The sequence below is a fragment of the Heptranchias perlo genome, chromosome 6 (genome assembly GCF_035084215.1).
Source record: "Heptranchias perlo isolate sHepPer1 chromosome 6, sHepPer1.hap1, whole genome shotgun sequence".
Lineage (NCBI taxonomy): Eukaryota > Metazoa > Chordata > Chondrichthyes > Hexanchiformes > Hexanchidae > Heptranchias > Heptranchias perlo.
In genome coordinates, this window is record NC_090330.1 from 86,645,459 (window position 1) to 86,662,249 (window position 16,791).

Sequence of the window (16,791 nt, forward strand, 5' to 3'; positions counted from 1 at the left end):
TGGGGAAAAGGCACGTAGGATAAGAGGGGAAGTGGTGAGGGAGGGCGGAGAATGGAAGTGAGGGAGGGGGAAGGTGGGGTCAGAGGGATGGAAGGTGGGAGAGGGAAGTGAGGGGAATAGGGATGCGGGAGGTGGGACGGGGAGGGGGAATAGGATTGGGAAGGGGGTACAGGAATGGGGAGGGGGAGCAGGAATGGGGAGAGAGGAATAGGGATAGGTAGGTGGGAAGAGGGGAGGGGAGGGGAGGGGAAGGGGGAGTGCGAAGCGAGGAGATGAAGCAGGGAGGGGAGGGGGAATAGGAGAGGGGAAGGGGAAGAGAAGTGGGGTGCGGAAGATGGATGGTGAAGGAAATAGGGGAGGGGAGGGAACAGAAGGGAAGGAAAGAGGGGGTGGGGGGAAAATTGCAGTGGAATGGTGGTGGGATAGGAGGGGGAAGTGCTTGGGAAAGGTGAGGAGCAATGGCATGGAGGGGAGGTGGAATCATAGAATCATTCGCATTCGGAGCAGAGCTACAGGCGGGAGCGGACCTGGGAGAGAGCGCAGGACTCGGAGGCTATTGAAGGCCTACCCGCACTCAGAGCGGCAGAGAGGCAATCGGTAATCAAACAAGGAGTGCTGTCACAGGACAGCAGGTCGGTGATTGGCTGGTGAGTATTAATTTTTTTCTCTGAGTTAGGGAATTGGGTAAAATTGAATTAAAAGCTAGAAGCGTAAAACTACTGGTAGCTCATTAAAATTAAAGCTTAAACTACTTAACCAGAGTAACAAAACCAAAAATAACTGTATTTAAGGCTTAATTTGTTTTTGCTTTGTTTAAGTTAATCTAATAAATTAAGGCATGGCGAGGGCAGCTCAGACCCGTCGAATGCATGACCTGTGCCATGTGGGAACTCCAGGACGCTTCCCGCGTCCTGGACAACCACATGTGCAGGAAGTGTCGTCAGCTGGTGGAGCTCGAGCTCCGGGTTTCGGACCTTGAGCAGCAGCTGACGTCACTGCAGTGCATCCGCGAGGCTGAGAGTTTCGTGGATAGCACGTTTCAGGAGGTGGTCACCCCGCAGATTAAGAGAGTGCAGGCAGAGAGGGACTGGGTGACCACCAGGCAGACAAGGAGGACCAAGCAGGTAGTGCAGGAGTCCCCTGAGGGCATCTCACTCTCCAACCAGTATTCAATTCTGGCTACTGGTGGGGGAGAGGGTTCCTCTGGGGAGTGCAGCCAGAGCCAAGTCCAAAGCACCATGGGTGGCTCAGCTGTACAGGGGGGGAGGAGAAAGGTCGAGAGAGCAATAGTGATAGGGGATTCTGTAGTTAGGGGAGCAGACAGGCGTTTCTGCGTCTGCAAACGTGATTCCAGGATGGTATGTTGCCTCCCTGGTGCAAGGGTCATGGATGTCACAGAGCGGCTGCAGGACATTCTGAAGGGGGAGGGTAAACAGCCAGAGGTCGTGGTACATATCGGTACCAAAGACATAGGTAAAATGAGGGATGAGGTCCTGCAAGCAGAATGTAAGTAGTTAGGAAATAAGTTAAAAAGCAGGATCTTAAGGGTAGTAATCGCAGGATTACTCCCAGTGCCACGTGCTAGTGAGTATAGGAATAGGAGAATAGATCAGATGAATGCGTGGCTGGAGGGTTGGTGTAGGAGGGAGGGATTTAGATTCCTGAGGAATTGGGACCGATTCTGGGGAAGGTGGGACCTGTACAAGCCAGACGGGTTGCACCTCAACAGATCCGGGACGAATATCCTTGCAGGGGGGTTTGCTACTGCTGTTGGAGAGGGTTTAAACTAGAGTGGCAGGGGGATGGGAACCTGAGCAGGGAGTCAGAAGAGAGTAAAGTTGAGAGAAGCAAGATAGGGGAGGACCAAGGGGAAATTTACAATACAAATAGTACAAATAGTTGTTAAGAACAAGTGAAAGGGAAAAACGTAGAGCAGTAGAAAGAAAGTGTACTTTAGACACTACAGATAAAGTGAAAACTAGAAGGTGTAAAGCGATTAATCCAGCATCAAAGCTGAAGGTCAGGCTAGGGTGTGTGGCCCAACTAAGAGTTCTATATACAAACGCACGGAGTATAAGGAATAAATTAAATGAATTACAGGTACAAATTCAAATTGGACGGTATGACATGATAGCTATTACTGAGACATGGCTGCAGGATGGTCAGGATTGGGAACTAAATATACCAGGTTATAAGGTCTACAGGAGAGACAGGGAAAATGGAAGAGGGGGAGGAGCAGCCTTAGTGATTAGAGATTAAATCACTTCAATGATAAAGGAGGATATAACGAGGGGTAAGCAGCCAACAGAGACCTTATGGGTTGAATTGAGAAATAGAAATGATCTAAGACTATGGTGGGAGTTGTGTATAGGCCCCCTGGCAGCAGCTCTGAAGTGCTAGATTGTATAAATGCAGAGATTAGACAAGCATGTAACAAAGGCATAGTGGTCTTAATGGTGGACTTTAACCTTCACATGGATTGGGAAAAGCAGACTAGCAACTGTCAGAAAGGTAGTGAATTTCTTGAGTGTGTCCGGGATAGTTTTCTGCAGTAGTATGTCCTAGAGGCAACAAGGGGGCAAGCCATATTAGATTTAGTAATGAGTAATGAGCCAGATTTAGTTAACAGCTTGACTGTGCGTGAACATCTATCCAATAGCGATCATAACATGATCGAGTTCAAGGTGGTGTTTGAAAAGGAAAAAAATGAATCAGCTGCTAAGATTCTAGACTTGGGTAAAGCCGACTTCAATGGGATGAGACAGAGACTGTCCACAATAAACTGGGTAAATCTGTTAATGGGTAAAACGACTGATGATCAGTGGGAAATGTTTAAAGAAACATTTAACGTGATACAGAATCAGTTTACACCCCTGAGGGGCAAGAACTCTAATTGCCAAAAAAAACAGCCATGGACAACTAAAGAGGTAAGGGACAGTATAAGACATAAGGAAAGGGCATACAAAAAGGCCAAAAATGGCACAGATCCTGGCGAATGGGAAAGATACAAAGATCAACAAAGGGTCACAAAACAAATAGTAAGTGCTACAAAAATAGAGTATGAAAAGAAACTTGCAAGGGATATCAAAACCAATAAGAAGAACTTTTAAAGTTATATTAGGAAAAAGAGGGTGGTCAGGAGCAGTGTTGGCCCCTTAAAAACTGAAAGTGGGGATATTGTCATTGCCGGAAATCCCAAGAAAACTAATATTGAATCGGGGACAGGGACTCAATAAAATTAACATAAGTAAAACAACACTAATGAAGAAAATAATAGCACTAAAGAGTGACAAATCCCCAGGACCAGATGGTTTCCATCCCAGGGTTTTAAAGGAAGTAGGTGAGCACATTGCAGATGCCCCAACTATAACCTTTTAAAGTGCTCTAGATTCAGGAACTGTTCCTCCAGATTGGAAAATTGCACATGTCATTCCGCTTTTTAAGGAGAGGGAAACCAGGGAATTATAGACCAGTTAGCCTAACATCTGTTGTGGGGAAAATGCTGGAGTCTATAATTAAGGATAGGGTGACTGAACACCTCGCAAATTTTCAGTTAATCAGAGAGAGCCAGCATGGATTTGTGAAAGGTAGGTTGTGCCTGACAAACCTGATTGAATTTTTTGAAGAGGTGACTAAAGTAGTGGACAGGGGAATGTCAATGGATGTTATTTATATGGACTTCCAGAAGGCATTTGATAAAGTCCCACATAAGAGACTGTTAGCTAAGATAGAAGCCCATGGAATTGAGGGAAAAGTATGGACTTGGTTAGGAAGTTGGCTAAGCGAAAAGCGACAGTGAGTAGGGATAATGGGTAAGTACTCACATTGGCAGGATGTGACTAATGGAATCCCACAGGGTTCTGTCTTGGGGCCTCAATTAGTCACTATTTATTAACAACTTAGATGAAGGCATAGAAAGTCGCATATCTAAGTTTGCTGATGACACAAAGATTGGTGGCATTGTAAGCAGTGTAGATGAAAACATAAAATTACAAAGCGATATTGATAGATTAGGTGAATGGGCAAAACTGTGGCAAATTGAATTCAATGTAGGCAAATGTGAGGTCATCCACTTTGGATCAAAAAAGGATAGAACAGGGTACTTTCTAAATGGTAAAAAGTTAAAAGCAGTGGATGTCCAAAGGGACCTAGGGGTACAGGTACATAAATCATTGAAGTGTCATGAACAGGTGCAGAAAATAATTAATAAGGCTAATGGAATGCTGGCCTTTATATCTAGAGGACTGGAGTACAAGGGGGCAGAAGTTATGCTGCAGGTATCCAAAACCCTGGTTAGACCGCACCTGGAGTACTGTGAGCAGTTCTGGGCACCGCACCTTCGGAAGGACATATTGGCCTTGGAGGGAGTGCAGCGTTGGTTTACTAGAATGATGCCCGGACTTCAAGGGTTAAGTTACGAGGAGAGATTACACAAATTGGGGTTGTATTCTCTAGACTTTAGAAGGTTAAGGGGTGATCTGATCGAAGTTTATAACATATTAAGGGGAACAGATAGGGTGGATAGAGAGAAACTATTTCCGCTGGTTGGGGATTTTAGGAGTAGGGGGCACAGTCTAAAAATTCGAGCCAGACCTTTCAGGAGTGAGATTTGAAAACATTTCTACACACAAAGGGTGGTAGAAGTTTGGAACTCTCTTCCGCAAACGGCAATTGATGCTAGCTCAATTGCTAAATTTAAATGTGAGATAGATAGCTTTTTGGCAACCAAAGGTATTAAGGGATATGGGCCAAAGGCAGGTATATGGAGTTAGATCACAGATCAGCCATGATCTTATCAAATGGCGGAGCAGGCTCGAGGAGCTGAATGGCCTACTCCTGTTCCTATATTCCTATATTCCTATGTTCCTATAATCATGGAAAGGTACAGCACAGAAGGAAGCCCTTTGGCCCATCGTCTCTCTGCCAGCCGAAAAGGAGCTATCCAACTTAATCCTAATTTCCAGCACTTGGTCCACAGCCCTGTAGGTTATGGCACTTCAAGTGCACATGCAAATAGTTTTTAAAATGAGTTGAGGGTTTCTGCCTCTCCCACCCTCTCAGGCAGTGAGTTCCAGACCCCCACCACCCTCTGGGTGAAAAAAATTCTCCTCAGCTCCCCTCTAATCCTTCTACCAATTACTTTAAATTTATGCCCACTGGTCACTGATCCCTCTGCTAAGGGAAGTAGGTCCTCCCTATCCACTCTATCTAGGCCCCTCATAATTTTATACACCTCAATTAAATCATCCCTCAGCCTCCTTTGTTCCAATGAAAACAATCTCACCCTATCCAATCTTTCCTCATAACTAAAATTCCCCAGTCCTGGCAACGTCCTCGTAAATTTCCTCTGCACCCTCTCTAGTGCTATCACATCTTTCCTGTAATGTGGTGACCAGAACTGTATGCAGTACTAAAGCTGCGGCCATACAGTTCGAGCGTAACCACCCTGCTCTTATATTCTATGCCTCGGCTAATAAAGGAAAGTATCCCGTATGCCTTTTTAACCACCTTATCTACCTGCTACCTTCAGGGATCTGTGGACATGCACTCCAAGGCCCCTCTGTTCCTCTACACCTCTCAGTATCCTCTCATTTATTGTGTATTCCCTTGCCTCGTTTGCCCTCCCCAAATGCATTACCTCACACTTCTCTGGATTGAATTCCATTTGCCATTTTTCTGCCCACCTGACCAGTGCATTGATATCTTCCTGCAGTCTACGGCTTTCCTCCTCACTATCAACCACATGGCCATTTTTTGTGTCATCTGCAAACTTCTTAATCATGCCCCTTACATTTATGTCTAAATCATTTATATGTACCACAAAATGCAAGGGACCTAATACTGAACGCTGTGGAACCCCACTGGAAAAACACCCGTCAACCATTACCTTTTGTTTCCTGCCACTGAGCCAATTTTGGATCCAATTTGCCACTTTCCCTTGGATCCCATGGGCTTTTACTTTTCTGACCAGTCTGCTATGTGGGACAGACAAGGTTTTGTCAAAAGCCTTGCTAAGATCCATGTAGACTACATCAAACATGCTCCCCTCATCAACCCTCCTTGTGGGAGAACCTTCACCACATGGACTGCAGCGGTTTAAGAAGGCAGCTCACCACAACCTTCTCAAGGGTAATTAGGGATGGGCAATAAATGCTGGCCTCGCCAGTAATGCCCACATCCCATGAACGAATAAAAAAAAATTACCTCCTCAAAAAATTCAATCAAATTAGTCAGACACGACTTTCCCTTAACAAATCCATGCAGACTGTCCTTGATTAATCTGTGCCTTTATCTAAATGATATTAATACTGTCCCTCAGAATTGTTTCCAATAATTTGCCCACCACCGAGGTAAGACTTGCTGGTCTGCAATTACTCAGCCTGTCCTTTTCTCCCTTTTTAAGCAATGGTACAACATTAGCAGTCCTCCGATCCTCCAGTACCCTGTAGCCAGAGAAGATTGGAAAGTGATGGTCAGAGCCTCCGCTATTTCCTCCCTTGCTTCTCTTAATAGCCTGGGATACATTTCATCCAGACCTGGCGATTTATCTACTTTCAAAGATGCTTGTCCCCTTAATATTTCCTCCTTCACTATGTTTATCCCATCCAATAATACACACTCCTCCTCCTTAACTACAATGTCTTCATTGTTCCCCTCGTTTGTGAGGACAGTCGCAAAGTATCCATTAAGAACCATACCCACATCTTCCGCCTCCACGCATAGGTTACTTTTTTGGTCTGTAATAGGCCCTACTCTTTCCTTAGTTATCCTCTTGCTCTTTATGTATTTATGAAATATCTTTGGGTTTTCCTTGATTTTACTTGTCAGTACTTTTTCATGCCCTCTCTTTGCTTTCCTAATCTTTTTAATTTCACCCCTGCACTTTCTATACTCCTCTAGGCTTTCTGCAGTATTGAGCTCTCGGTGTCTGACAAGCTTCCCTTTTTTTGCCTTATCTTACCCTGTATGCTCCTTGACATCCAGGGGGCTCTAAATTTGGCATTCCCACCCTTTTTCTTGTGGGAACATATTTGCTCTGAACCATCACTATCTCCTCATTGAATGCCTCCCACTGTTCTGACACTGATTTACCTTCAAGTAGCTCCAAGTACCTTCAAGGGTGGGGAGTGGGAAAGGGAGGAAAAAGGCATGGGGAAGGGGATGGGGGGAAAGAAAAGTGATGGGGAGGGGGTACTGGGAAGAGAATAGGAGGGGAGGGAAGAGGCGAGGGGGAAGAGAAGGAGAAGGGGAGGAGAGAAAGTCGAGGGGAGGGGCAAGATGGATGGGGAAGAAAGATGGGGAAAGATGGATGGTGGGTGGAAGATGGTTGGGGAAGGGAATAGGACGAAAGAGAAGAAGAGGAAGGTGGGGAAGGGGTAGGGGAGGGGAAGGGCAGGGGAGGGAAGTGGATGGGGAGTAGGAAGAGAGGGGAATGGGAGGAGGAAAGGGCATGGGGGATCAGGGAAGAGAATAGGGGGCGAGAAGAGAATGACAGATGGAGAAGAGGCAAGGGGGAAGATGGATAGGGAAGGAAATAGGAGAGGGGAAGGGAACAGGAAGGAAGGGAAGAGCAAGGAGAAGGGCAGGGGAGGGGAGGGGGATGGGCAGAGAGGGGAAAGGGGAGCTGAGGGGGAAATGCAGGGGGAGTGGGAAGGGAGGAGAAAGAGTAGTGTGAAATGGGTTGAATAAAAGAAAACCGAATGGGAGGGGGAACAGGTAAGAGAATAGGAGGGGGAGGGAAGAGGAAGGGGAAACAGAAGAGGAAGGGGAAGAGGGAACGAGTGAGGAGGGAGCGGGAAGATGAGATGAGGGAGGGGGAAGAGGGATGGGAGTAGAGAGGAGGGGAGATGGCGAAGTGGTGGAGTTAAGGGCGAGATAGGGCAGGGGTGGAGGGGAGGAAGGGAAGGATGTAGGGGAGGGGGAAGGGAGAAGAATAATTGAAGGGGATGGAAGGGCGTGAATTTTTTGAATATGGGGTTCTGGACGTTTTGTGTGTGAGGGGCTCGGACATTTTTCTGTGGCGAGTTTTGCATTTGGATAGCGGACACTGCATGGAGGTTGAGGAGTTTTGTGCATGGGGACTCAGTTTTTTTGTTGGGGTATTGGATGTTTTGTATATGGGGGACTTGCACATGTTACGTTTAGGGGGTTGTTTTTTTGTACATAGAGGTTTGGATTTTTTGTGTATGGAAACATTGGGCTCGATGTTAGCAGGGCTGCGGGTTCGCGGCGCAGGGGCGCACGCACCCAGTGAAATTAGTCAGCCCCCCGCGCGATCGTAGCCCAATTGGATCCACTTACCTTGTCTTCCGGGTTCCCCGCTGCTGATCTGCGCGTCGGGCGGGCTGCGCATGCGCATTAAGCTCTGTCAGCTGGAGGAGCTCTATTTAAAGGGGCAGACCTCCACTGACTGATGCTGCAACAAATAGAAAAAATTACAGCATGGAGTAGCCCAGGGGGAAGGCTGCTCCCAGTTTAATGATGCCTCACTCCAGGTATCATTAGATGGGGTGAGGAGGAGGGGGAGGACAGAGTTCTTCCCCCACCGGCGGGCGGGAGGAAGCGGCCTGCCTCTGCCACCAGGTGGCAGAGGAGGTCACCTGCACCACCAACATATCACCCATCTGCATACAGTGCAGGAGGCCCTCCAATGACCTCAGTAGGTCAGCCAAAGTGAGTACACTTACTCATTCCCCTACACTCCATCTGCCACATCACCGCCCCCACCCCACATTTCCTTCAGCACTGCCAACACTACTCTGTCACATCACCCCTCATACCCACTCAAACCTCATCCTCATCTTACCTGTACTTACTCACCTCGCCAGTACTCATCCCGCCACTACCACTCAACTCAATCCTCATACAATCTCATGGCTCTATCTCATACTCACCCTCTCGTGCATCTGTTTCACAGTCAGCCTCACTCAACCTGCCACTACCTGTGCTGCAGCCACAGGGCATGCATCACATATGTGCAGTAGGCAGCGTAAGGCAAACGTGTCGTGAGCATGAAGGGGATGCACAAGGGTGTTTGAGGGTTTGTCATGGTTTTTACTTATATTGAATTTCTTACCAACTCACATTACATATTATATTGGCACCATTACTGCCACGTCTTTGCGAATCTTGTCTGGTTTGTGCAATAATGCCCTTTCCTGAGGATCACTATGAAGACCCACAACTGATGCCACTCATTGTGTCACTGCAGAGTGGGTGTAGGTGTATTTGCAGGGCTCTTTTGTGCAGACGGCTGAGAGACGCCGGCGATGTCCCCCGTGGCACCCTGGAAGGATGCGGAGGAGAAGTTATTGAGGGCAGTGGTGACTTTGAGAGCGACAGGTAAGAAGATGGTGCTCGGGCCAGCCGGGAGCAGCTCGGCATGAAGGAGGCTGCAGATGTCCACGACTACATGTCGAGTGACTCTGAGCCTCCGTGTGCACTGCTGCTCAGAGAGGTCCAGGAAGCTGAGTCTCGGTCTGTGGACCCTGTGGCGAGGGTAGTGCCCTCTGCGACGCATCTCTCTCTGTGGTTGCCCTCCCTCCTGCTGTACAGTTGGATGTGTCACAGCACTCTGTTGTGGAGCTCCACGTGTCAGAAGTGGACGGCGAGGCTGGTGAGGCTGGCGATGCTGTTCGCCCTCTGAGGAGGTCATGACTGCAGCTACGGCGGCCCCCATCCGGAAGATGTACATCTGAGGGGGTCTGCAAGGTAGGTAAGTGTGTCCTCACACCGGGGTTGCGGTTCCAGGTTGGTGAATTTTCTTGTTAGGAGGAGGGTGGTGGAGGCCAACCTTTGTCCAATGTGACGGAGTGGCCACCTGTCGAATGCACCTTTGCAGCTGCCACAGGCTGCTGGCTGCAACACCTCCGTTTGAACTGGGAGTGTTTCCCCCAGTATGGGAAACAGTCTCAGTTCAGTGTAAAATCCCACTCCTCCTAATAAAACTAGATAAAACTAGAAGTAAAGGGAATTAGGGGTTACGGGGAGCGGGCAGGAAATTGGACATGAATTTAGATTTGAGATTAGGATCAGATCAGCCATGATCTTATTGAATGGTGGAGCAGGCTCGAGGGGCCGATTGGCCTACTCCTGCTCCTATTTCTTATGTTCTTATGTAAAACAGCTCAATCAGGTCTGTAAATGACCTGAGCAAGCAACTTAAATACTTTCAAGTGGCATCCCGCTGGCTTTAATTGCCTGCGGGAGTCCCACATGCTGGGGCTGCGCGCGCACGCCGGCGCGTCAGTGGGGAACCCGGAAGTGGGCGGGTTGGAGCCGGGCTCCGAACCCGCTCCGGGATGTCCCGATCTTCAGAGCCCCCCCGCCAGGATAGCGGGTGCTAAAATGATGCCCATTTTCTGTGTTTGCGGAACTCTCAGTTTCATGTACAGAGTTGCATGTTTCTTTGTATTCATATCCACACATTTATTGATTGTGACACAGTTATCTGTTTCCCAGCTGCAAAAGGTTGGACATTCCTGCCCTGCCCTAAAGAGCTTTCTGATCTGATATAGCAGAAAAGTGCTCCCTATATGCAGATTTTAAACTGACATTATTTAATTACTTGTTGATTGATGCTGCTAAAGAATCTGCCAGTCACCTGCATAGATTCCACTATTGTAAATTTCTCACACAGAACTTGAACAAAAAGCTGAGCAGGATCAGTGAGGTCGTGGGCAGGTGCATTGGAATCTTGTTCACATTGGTAGGGAGAATAAAAAAACTGAATATTTTTTAAATGGTGAGAAACTATTAAATGTTGGTGTTCAGAGAGATTTGGGTGTCCTCGTACAAGAAACATAAAATGTTAGCATGCAAGTAGTGCAAGCAATTAGGAAGGCAAATGGCATTGTTGGCCTTTATTGCAAGGGGGTTGGAGTACAAGTAAGGAAGTCTTACTACAATTGCACAGGGCTTTGATGAGACCTCACCTGGAGCACTGTGTACAGTTTTGGTCTCCTTATCTAAGGAAGGATATACTTGCCTTCGAGGCAGTGCCACGAAGGTTCACTAGATTGATTCCTGGGATGAGAGGGTTGTCCTATGAAGAGAGATTGAGTAGAATGGGCATATACTCTCTGGAGTTTAGAAAAATGAGAGGTGATCTCATTGAAACATATAAGATTCTGAGGGGGCTTGACAGGGTAGATGCTGAGAGGTTGTTTTCCCTGGCTGGAGAGTCTAGAACTAGGGGGCATAGTCTCAGGATAAGAGGTCGGCCATTTAAGACTGAGATGAGAAGGAATTTCTTCACTCAGAGGTTTGTGAATCTTTGGAATTCTCTACCCCAGAGGGCTGTGGATGCTGAGTTGTTGAGTATATTCAAAGTTGAGATTGATAGGTTTTTGGACTCTCGGGGAAGCAAGGGATATGGGATCGATCGGGAAAGTGGAGTTGAGGTCGAAGATCAGCCATGATCTTATTGAATGGTGGAGCAGGCTCATGGGGCTGTAAGGCCTACTCCTGCTCCTATTTCTTATGTTCTTATGTTCTTTGAGCCGGTGAAAAATGGTTTATGAATCAGTGATCGCATTTCAAGCTGCTCCGTCCGTAGGGTTGCCAACTCTCTTTGGACGTATTCCTGGAGGTTTTATCACATGATCTCCCACTGCCAACCCTCCTGCTCAATCAAACAGCCTTTTTACCCCATCTCCAATATTTTTATAACTATTAAAGGAAAGTGTTCAAAGAAAATGAAAAAAAAACAGAATTTTTTTTAACACCCCTATGATTTTTCTCCTGGATTGCTCACAACAATTTCAAAGACATTAAACTTTTAATTCCTGGAGACTCCAAGACCATCCTGGAGGCTTGGCAACGCTATCTGTCCGTGGGATTGTTTGGTATTAGTGCATACTGTCTTTAATGTAATAGCTGAGGGCCACAAGTTGATCACCCCTGCAAGTATAGTCCCAGTGGAATAAAACTGTATATCATGGTGTATGCATGCTAAAATATAATAATTTACACCACTGAAAGTATAACTATCACATCTGAATGGTCCTTATACCTGCTCAGAATTCAGAAATGATTCTTAAAATGAATAACATTTTGCAGCATATTTCCATCTGGGTTATTCCACAGATGTCCCAGCTTTTAAAATGCCATCTCAGGGACACACTCCCAGGGGCATCATTGTATCTGGCACCTCAGCTTCCGTTTTGTTGTGTGGATCAGGAGGGGGACCTGAAAGATGAAGGAAATGAACTTTAGAAACTCCATACAAGCATATATTCGAGGCATGTTTGTTTGTATACATATGGATTGTTTTAGCACCATAATTGGCTAGAATACAGAACCCTACAGGACCCCTCTGGGATACAAACAAGTTGGGAATTATCTAGGGTTGCTAACCCTCCAGGATTGCCCTGGAGTCTCCAGGAATTAAACATTAATCTCCTGGACACTGCTGTGAGCAACCCAGGAAAAAATTCACAGTTGCATTCAAAAAATTGTGTTTTTGTTAAATTTTCTTTGAACGCTTTTGTTTATTAGCTATAAAAATATTGAGGATGGCAAAAAAGGCTGTTTGACTGGGCGAGGTGGCTGGAAGCAGGAGGTCATGTGATGTTACCTTCAGGAATACGTTCAACAGGAGTTGGCAACCCTAGAAATATCAGGATGACTTCAGAAATTCAAGGATGGTTGAAACTTCTGATAATCATCTTGACCTTCAGCGGTCAGTGGCAAAGCAGGGTACGGTAGCATAGTGGTTATGTTACTGGGCTAGTAATCCAGAGTCATGAGTTCAAATCCCGCCACGGCAGCTGGCGAATTTAAATTCAATTAATTAATTAAAAAATTCAATTAATTAAATAAAAAATCTGGAATTAAAATACCAGTATCAGTGATGATGGCCATGAAACGACCGGATTGTCGTAAAAACCCATCTGGTTCACTAATGTCCAGACCCACAGCAATGTGGTTGATTCTTAATTGCCCTCTGAAATGGCCTAGCAAGCCACTCAGTTGTAAAATCTCGCTACGAAAAGTCATAATAAGAATAAAACCGGACGGACCACCCGGCATCGGACCACTAGGCACCGGACACGACAACGGCAAAACACCAAGCCCAGTCGACCCTGCAAGGTCCTCCTTACTAACATCTGGGGACTTGTGCCAAAATTGGGAGAGCTGTCCCACAGACTAGTCAAGCAACAGCCTGACATAGCCATACTGACAGAATCATATCTTTCAGCCAACGTCCCAGACTCTTCCATCACCATCCCTGGGTATGTCCTGTCCGACCGGCAGGACAGACCCACCAGAGGTGGCGGTACAGTGATATACAGTCAGGAGGGAGTGGCCCTGGGAGTCCTCAACATTGACTCTGGACCCCATGAAATCTCATGGCATCAGGTCAAACATGGGCAAGGAAACCTCCTGCTGATGACCACCTACCGTCCTCCCTCAGCTGATGAATCAGTCCTCCTCCATGTTGAGCACCACTTGGAGGAAGCACTGAGGGTAGCAAGGGCACAGAATGTACTCTGGGTGGGGGACTTCAATGTCCATCACCCAGAGTGGCTCGGTAGCACCACTACTGACCGAGCTGGCCGAGTCCTGAAGGACATAGCTGCTAGACTGGGCCTGCGGCAGGTGGTGAGCGAACCAACATGAGGGAAAAACTTACTTGACCTCGTCCTCACCAATCTCCCTGTCGCAAATGCATCTGTCCATGACAGTATTGGTAGGAGTGACCACCGCACAGTCCTCGTGGAGATGAAGTCCCGTCTTCGCACTGAGGACACCATCCAACGTGTTGTGTGGCACTACCACCGTGCTAAATGGGATAGATTCAGAATGGATCTAGCAGCTCAAAATTGGGCATCCATGAGGCGCTGTGGGCCATCAGCAGCAGCAGAATTGTATTCCAGCACAATCTGTAACCTCATGGCCCGGCATATTCCTCACTCTACCATTACCAACAAGCCAGGGGATCAACCCTGGTTCAATGAGGAGTGTAGAAGAGCATGCCAGGAGCAGCACCAGGCGTACCTAAAAATGAGGTACCAACCTGGTGAAGCTACAACTCAGGACTACATGCATGCTAAACAGCGGAAGCAACATGCTATAGACAGAGCTAAGCGATTCCACAACCAACGGATCAGATCAAAGCTCTGCAGTCCTGCCACATCCAGTCGTGAATGGTGGTGGACAATTAAACAACTAACGGGAGGAGGAGGCTCTGCAAACATCCCCATTCTCAATGATGGCGGAGTCCAGCATGTGAGTGCAAAAGACAAGGCTGAAGCGTTTGCAACCATCTTCAGCCAGAAGTGCCGAGTGGATGATCCATCTCAGCCTCCTCCCGATATCCCCACCATCACGGAAGCCAGTCTTCGGCCAATTCGATTCACTCCACGTGATATCAAGAAACGGCTGAGTGCACTGGATACAGCAAAGGCTATGGGCCCCGACAACATCCCAGCTGTCGTGCTGAAGACTTGTGCTCCAGAACTAGCTGCACCTCTAGCCAAGCTGTTCCAGTACAGCTACAACACTGGCATCTACCCGACAATGTGGAAAATTGCCCAGGTATGTCCTGTCCACAAAAAGCAGGACAAATCCAATCCGGCCAATTACCGCCCCATCAGTCTACTCTCAATCATCAGCAAAGTGATGGAAGGTGTCGTCGACAGTGCTATCAAGCGGCACTTACTCACCAATAACCTGCTCACCGATGCTCAGTTTGGGTTCCGCCAGGACCACTCGGCTCCAGACTTCATTACAGCCTTGGTCCAAACATGGACAAAAGTGCTGAATTCCAGAGGTGAGGTGAGAGTGACTGCCCTTGACATCAAGGCAGCATTTGACCGAGTGTGGCACCAAGGAGCCCTAGTAAAGTTGAAGTCCATGGGAATCAGGGGGAAAACTCTCCAGTGGCTGGAGTCATACCTAGCACAAAGGAAGATGGTAGTGGTTGTTGGAGGCCAATCATCTCAGCCCCAGGGCATTGCTGCAGGAGTTCCTCAGGGCAGTGTCCTAGGCCCAACCATCTTCAGCTGCTTCATCAATGACCTTCCCTCCATCATAAGGTCAGAAATGGGGATGTTCGCTGATGACTGCACAGTGTTCAGTTCCATTCGCAACCCCTCAGATAATGAAGCAGTCCGAGCCCGCATGCAGCAAGACCTGGACAACATCCAGGCTTGGGCTCATAAGTGGCAAGTAACATTCGCGCCAGATAAGTGCCAGGCAATGACCATCTCCAACAAGAGAAAGTCTAACCACCTCCCCTTGACATTCAACGGCATTACCATCGCCGAATCCCCCACCATCAACATCCTGGGGGTCACCATTGACCAGAAACTGAACTGGACCAGCCATATAAATACTGTGGCTACGAGAGCAGGTCAGAGGCTGGGTGTTCTGCGGCGAGTGACTCACCTCCTGACTCCCCAAAGCCTTTCCACCATCTACAAGGCACAAGTCAGGAGTGTGATGGAATACTCTCCACTTGCCTGGATGAGTGCAGCTCCAACAACACTCAAGAAGCTCGACACCATCCAAGATAAAGCAGCCTGCTTGATTGGCACCCCATCCATCACCCTAAACATTCACTCCCTTCACCACCGGCGCACTGTGGCTGCAGTGTGTACCATCCACAGGATGCACTGCAGCAACTCGCCAAGGCTTCTTTGACAGCACCTCCCAAACCCACGACCTCTACCACCTAGAAGGACAAGAGCAGCAGGCACATGGGAACAACACCACCTGCACGTTCCCCTCCAAGTCACACACCATCCCGACTTGGAAATATATCGCCGTTCCTTCATCGTCGCTGGGTCAAAATCCTGGAACTCCCTAACAGCACTGTGGGAGAACCGTCACCACACGGACTGCAGCGGTTCAAGAAGGCGGCTCACCACCACCTTCTCGAGGGCAATTAGGGATGGGCAATAAATGCTGGCCTCGCCAGCGACGCCCACATCCCGTGAACGAATAAAAAAAAACAATGTTGCTGATGCTGTATCAAGGAAATGGCCTGTGATCTGCAGCCACAAGCATCTTAGCTACCACAAAAACCTCTTCACGTCACAGAAAACTGTCAAATACAAGTTCACTTCTGAGGAACCAAATGCTGCCATTTAAAAAAAGAACTAAAATTAGAACTTGCATTTGTATAGCACCTTTCACGTCCTCAGGACTTCCCAAAGTGCTTCACAGCCAATCAATTATTTTTTGAAATGTAAGGACTGTTGTTTTGTAAGCAAACGTGATACACACCAAGGTTCCACAAACAACAATCATATAAATAATCAGTTAATCTGTTCTTTTGGTGGCGTTGATTGATGAATGAATGCTGGTCAGGACTATCGGTAAGCTATCTGCTCTTCTTTAAAAAAGAGCTGTGGGATTTTTTACATCCACTTGAACAGGCAAATGGGACCTTGGTTTAATTTCTTATTCAAAAAATGTAGCTTCTGACGGCGTAGCAGAACTGAACTGAAGTGTCAGCCTAAATAATCTGCTTAAATCCTGGAGTGGGGCTTGAACCCACAACTGTCTGACTCAAAGGCAAGAGTACTATTGGGTCTAGCTGACATAAAATATTTTATTTAAAAAATTAAGTAACTACATTTGCCGGCACAGGCACGCTGGGCCGAATGGTCTCCTATTGTGCTGTCAGATTCTATAATTCTATGATTATCACGACAGTGACATTTTTTTCCTTCCCCTTCTGCCCTGAAGACTGTAAAGTGCCGCCTCTACATTTGTCTCCTCTACATTGGGAAGATCAAATGCAGAGTAGGTGATCGCTTTGTTGAACATCTCCGTTCAGTC